The sequence below is a fragment of the Pan paniscus genome, chromosome 16 (genome assembly GCF_029289425.2).
Source record: "Pan paniscus chromosome 16, NHGRI_mPanPan1-v2.0_pri, whole genome shotgun sequence".
Lineage (NCBI taxonomy): Eukaryota > Metazoa > Chordata > Mammalia > Primates > Hominidae > Pan > Pan paniscus.
In genome coordinates, this window is record NC_073265.2 from 48,019,664 (window position 1) to 48,025,663 (window position 6,000).

General features: G+C 40.0%; 1 non-coding gene across 1 annotated transcript; it reads right to left on the bottom strand.

Moving 5' to 3' along the window:
* Nucleotides 1–2,660: 2,660 nt before the first annotated feature.
* Nucleotides 2,661–2,876, bottom strand: LOC112437317 (small nucleolar RNA U3). Its single transcript, XR_003025945.1, has one exon. It is a non-coding gene; the product is annotated as a small nucleolar RNA U3 (small nucleolar RNA).
* Between the last annotated feature and the right edge of the window lie 3,124 nt (nucleotides 2,877–6,000).

The window sequence follows — 6,000 nt, forward strand, 5'->3', positions numbered from 1 at the left end:
TTACATAATTCTAATGTAGCTTTATCAAACTGTATTGTATTTTTTAAAATATCTTCCCTATTCTATTTAGAATGTCTATTCCAATGGAATAGACAGTCTTGCTCTGTCACCCAGGCTGGAGTACAGTGGGACTCACCACAGCCTCAAGCTCCTGGGCTTAAGTGATCCTCCTGCCTCATCCTCCTAAGTAGCTGGGACTATAGGTATTAGGTATGCACTGCCATGCTCAGCTATTTTTTTTTTTTTTTTTTTTTTTTGGAGAGACAGGATCTTTCTATGTTGTCCAGGCTGGTCTTGAACTCCTGGGCTCAAGTGATCCTCCCTCCTCAACCTCCCAAAGCACTGGGAGTATAAGCATGAGCCATCGTGCCTGGCCAAAAATTTTTTTTCTCAATTATTCATCAATATTAAATAATTGTAAGGTTTCATGGTTAAACAAAGATTCTAGATTTTCTGTGGAAACTGAAAGGTCAAGCCGACCTAGATTCTTGCACAGAATCAATTGGCAGAAACTGAGTAGAGGCTGCCCTCTTTGGACAGGGTTTGTCTAATCTAACCCCACTCCAGTTATCCCTGTCAGTATTTGAGTTTATGACCCGTTTTAAAAACTAGACCAAGTTCAAAATGGTCCTTGAAGTTTTTTCCTAGATCCCCCTTGCCATAGTAATCTCAATCACATTTTAGTCTGAAACACCTATGATTTATATCTCTCATCTGCAATTAACCATGTGTTACTTTCTGGAAATTCTATTATCCCAGTGTTAAGGACAGCAGAGATAGGAAAGTTTTGAGGCAAAGCAGAGGACAACCCACAACATTACAGGATGGCAATGATAATAATCATTCATTCATTTGACAAGTATTTATTTTGTTCCTACTATGGGGATTTCCAGATTACCAAAACAAAACAAAACATGATCCTGACATGGTACCAGGTACCTTGGTAAGAAATTTATGTACATGATTCCATTTACTCTTTGTAACAATGCTATGAATTAGATATATCTCATTTAACAGATGAGGAAACAGGCAGATCAGGATTCTAATCCAAGTTTGTTTGACTCCAAATCTTGTAGTCTGGTCTTTTGAATTACTGGGTAAATGCATCCTTATTATCATTGCCATGGTCCAGAATCTACCTGTTAGCTTTCAAGGACCAGAAGCTAGATTTTTCTCAGTGCAACCTGATTTGATCAACTGACAAGCACTGATTTATAGGAGCTAAACTCTTAAGGGTCTTAGGTCTTAAAATGTCACCTCATAATTTTATGAGTTAGCTATTCATGTTAGCAAGTCAATGCATTATTTCTTATCAATAGTTGAGAAGCTAAAGCATAATTCAAAGTGGCTTAGTAAGCAAGGCATCACTGAAGAAAAAATTAACTGAATGATTTTGCTGGCTAATTCATCCAACTATTCAATTTACCATGCCACAGTAGAATCTATCGAGAGAATAGATAGGTACCAGACCATCCACATGTTCAGGGGACCTCCACAATAGATGGTGATCAAAGCATACTTCAGCAAACCCTTATGCTGTGGGATATTCTCTGGACTCCATACAGACCACCATCTCCCTTCCAGTTATTATATGCTTTCTTTGGGAATAATATAATTGATTAGACCACTTTTTTTTGCATTTATTCAGACTTTGATTCTATTTCCAGGCTTACTCTCACTTCTTTTAAACACTGAACGAATCCTATCTTCTAAAGTAACTGTTACAAATAGCTAAGCTGGCCGGGCACCGTGGCTTACGCCAGTAATCCCAGCACTTTGGGAGGCCAAGGCAGGTGGATCACGAGGTCAGGAGTTCGAGACCAGCCTGGCCAATATGGTCAAACCCCATCTCTACTAAAAATATAAAAAATTAGGCCAGGCACAGTGGCTCATGCCTGTAATCCTAGCGCTTTGGGAGGCTGAGATGGGCAGATTGCCTGAGCTCAGGAGTTCGAGACCAGCTTGGGCAACATGGTGAAACCCCATCTCTACTAAAATACCAAAAAAAAAAAAATCAGCCGGGCGTGGTGGCAAGCACTTGTAATCCCAGCTACGTGGGAGGCTGAGACAGGAGAATTGCTTGAACCCGGTAGGCAGAGGTTGCAGTGAGCCGAGACCATGCCACTGAACTCCAGCCTGGGCAACAAAGTGAAACTCTTTCTCAGAAAAAAAAAAAAAAAAAAAAAAAATTAGCCGAGTATAGTGGCAGGTGCCTGTGGTCCCAGCTACTTGGGAGGCTGAGGCAGGAGAATTGCTTGAACCCGGGGGGCAGAGGTTGCAGTGAGCCGAGTTCGTGCCACTGCACTCCAGCCTAGGCAATAAGAGTGACACTCCATCTAAAAAAAAAAAAAAAAAAAGCTAAGCTGATTCATTCTGTTGATTTGGTTAATTATCATCTTACTGAGAAGCACTTCATACTACCCCTTAAGCAATGTCTATAGGGGTCATATTTTTAGTTTACTTGTAGACACTTACGTTTTGTCTTCCTAACCACATTGTGACCAACTTGAGGGCAGTGGCAATAATAATATATTTGAAAATATCTTTATAATTTATAAACTCTTTATTATAAGTTCCATTTCTTCACAGTACCACACAGCAAAATTAACCAAGTTATTTTCCTCCTGGTTTTTGTTTCTTTGTTTGTTTTTTTAATAGGAACCATTCAGACTGCATCCTTTGCCTCTTACTCTCCCAAAGGAAGGGAAAAACAATCATCAATGGCAAATGGCAGTTGCAGTGAAGCAACACCAGGACCCGGCTTCACGCTCAGGAGAGAACGCTGCGCCTCCTCCTTGTGGTTTCTGGTGTTCTACACATTCAGAGAAAATTCTCTAGTAATGAACTATACAAATGATCCCTGAAAGTAGAGTCTTCCTTTTTTTTTTTTTCTTTTACAAAATGTGAAAACTGAAGAGAGGTTAATTTACGAATTTAATTTTACCCAAGCTTGTAAAATTAGTCAGTGGCAGGACCAGGTTCTTGTGGTCTCCATTCATCACACTTTCGGCTACATTGGGTTGCCTCCATGTGACCATGCTTCATATTCTCTTTTGTGCCCCAAAGCACCACATCTAGATAGTCAGTGAAAATTATGGAGGTTCATTATTGTGATTATAAACCAAATGGGTCAGAATTCTTACTGTATGCATATTAACAATTGACAACTATACTTCTAAACAATGCAAGTAGTTTTTGACTGATATCATTCTAGGTCAGTGTTCCTCAATGTATAGCTAGTGAAATACCTGCATTAGAGTTACTTAGGATGCTTATCAAAACCACAGAGTCCCCAGCCTGGGCAATACAGAGAGAACTCATCTCTACAGATAATTTAAAAATTAGGTGTGGTGGCGCACCCTTGTGGTCCCAGCTACTCTGGAGGCTGAGGAGGGAGAATCACTTAAATTCAGGAGGTCAAGACTGCAGTGAGCCCTGATAGCACCATTGCACTCCAGCCTGGGCAACACAGTGAGACCCCATCTCAAAAAAAAAAAAAAAAACCTGCAGATTACTGAGCTTTTCTCCAGTTCTGATGAATGGAGTTCCTGGGGATAGAGCCCAGAAACCCATTTTAATAGACTTCCCACATGAGAGTTAATTACACTAAAGTTTGACAACCACTGTTTTAAACAAACACAGTAAGAGATATAGTGAAAATAAAAGACCAGGTACTTCTGGAAAGTCAGTGTCAACATATAAAAATAGTAGAAAAGAGGCTATATTTCCTCAATTCTAAGATACCCTCAATTGTAAGATACACCATTGATTTAATAGCAGCTTTTGAAGAAAAGAGTGGTTTACTAGTTTTTCTAAAAAATGGGTATGTTTAGGTTTTGTTTTGAGAAAGCAAAATTAGGCCAGGCGTGGTGTAATCCCAACACTTTAGGAGGCTGAAGGGGGAGGATCATTTGAGGCCAGGAGTTTGAGACCAGCCTGGGAAACATAGCAAGATCCCATTCTCTTTAGCCAAGTGAGGTAGTACATGCATATAGTCCTAGCTACTCAGGAGGCTGAGGTGAGAGGATTGCTTCACCCAGGAGTTCAAGGCTGTAGTGAGCTATGATTGTGCCACTGCACTCCAGCCTGGGTGAAAGAGTGAAACCTTCTCTCAAAATAAATAAATAAATAAATAAGTTTCAAAATAGGACTTCTTGAATGTGAGAAAAATAAAACAGAACCACTTGACTGAGAGAATGATATTAATATGAAAAAAAACATGAGACAGACAAGAACCAAAAAAAATTTGACATCAGGATGATAAATATAGTCTTAGACATTACTTCGAAAATAGATCTATCTACCTACACACACACACACACACACACACACACACACACACACACACCCCTCAAGGGAAAGTGTATAGAAAAGCATGGCCAAAAGAGCATTGCATAGTAATGAAAAATAATAGTGAATAGAGGGTGAATTTAGAAGCCTCTTGCTGTCTCTTGCTAAGGTTTATTTATTTGTCATGCAAGTGAGAAGGGGTTGCTTCCCCTAATGCTAGAGTAGTAATTCTCAAACTTTATCAAAGATCAGAATCACCAAGAGGTCTTGTGAAAACACACAGCTCCTGATTCTGTAGGTCTGCAGTAGGGCTCAAGAATCTTCATTTTTAACAAGTTCCTAGGTAATACTGACACTACCAACCCAAAAACCACACTTTGAGAACTAGAGTTAACAGATATCTGGCAAACTGGTGGGCTGGCAGGGCAGAAGTACTTCTGAGAAAAGTTCTAAGGAAAGAATGAGGCAGGCATAATACACGTGATTCAATGACAAAACTTTAACCATTGGCCATAAGACTAGGAAAGTAGGGATTCTAAGTTGAAGATGCCATATATTTCTTAAATTCATTTCTGGTGCAACCTACCTGGAATCACATTTCAGTCTCACTTTTAAAAAGGACTACATAAAGGACTACATAAGTAAAACTGAGAGAACTGTTTCATTAATACTGTCGCACATTAGGGCTATAATAAGAGGGAAGAGAAAAATATTTCCCTCCATTCACCATCATGTATTTTTAACATTACCAGGACAGATGGGCATCTGGTAAAACAGCATGGAGTAGAGGCAGCACCTGGTGGAATATCACAGGATTGGACTTGTTTCTAAACAGGTGTGGGACTCCCCATGGGGGCTCTCAGAAATAATTGAGTTGGGGATGTTCTTTGCAGGAGGCTGGAGTTTCTGCAAGCAATTGAAGGCCAGAGCCAGGGCAATTTGAGTTACATGGAAACCTTTGATTTTTAACTCAGAATTTTCTCACATATCTTGAAGAGAAGGTTAAAAGAGGAGGAGTAAATGTATATATACCCTGTACCTGTGCAATCTTCTGGTCTGAGCTAATTTTGATGCAGCTGACAATAAAGAACAATCAATTTATTTTCCATAGCATCATCAACATAATAAAGCCAAGATGTTTGAACTGTAGCTCTTGTAGGTTTATGCAGAATAAGATAAGGAAGCGATCATAGGCTGGGGAATAATTAGAATGCTGCTACACTCTAGTGGCAAGGAGATAAGGACTCGGGAGTGGCCCCAAAGAGAATGAAGGAAAGGGGTATATAATATCAGCAAGACTTTATCGATGAGATAGTCAACAGTAAACTAGCGTAAAAATCAAAGATGGCACCAAATTTTCTGTCATTGTAGCTAAAAATGTTATGATTCAACTAAGAAAAACTGAATTTTAGGCTGGGCATGGTGGCTCACACCTGTAATCCCAGCACTTTGGGAGGCTGAGGTGGGCAGATCACCTGAAGTTGGGAGTTCGAGACCAGCCTGACCAACATGGAGAAACCCCGTCTCTACTACAAATATAAAATTAGCCAGGCATGGTGGTGCTTGCCTGTAATCCCAGCTACTCAGGAGGCTGAGGCAGGAGAATTGCTTGAACCTGGGAGGCAGAGGTTGCGGTGAGCCGAGATTGTGCCATTGCACTGTGGCCTGGGCAGTAAGAGCAAAACTCTCTCTCAAAAAAAAAAAAAAAAA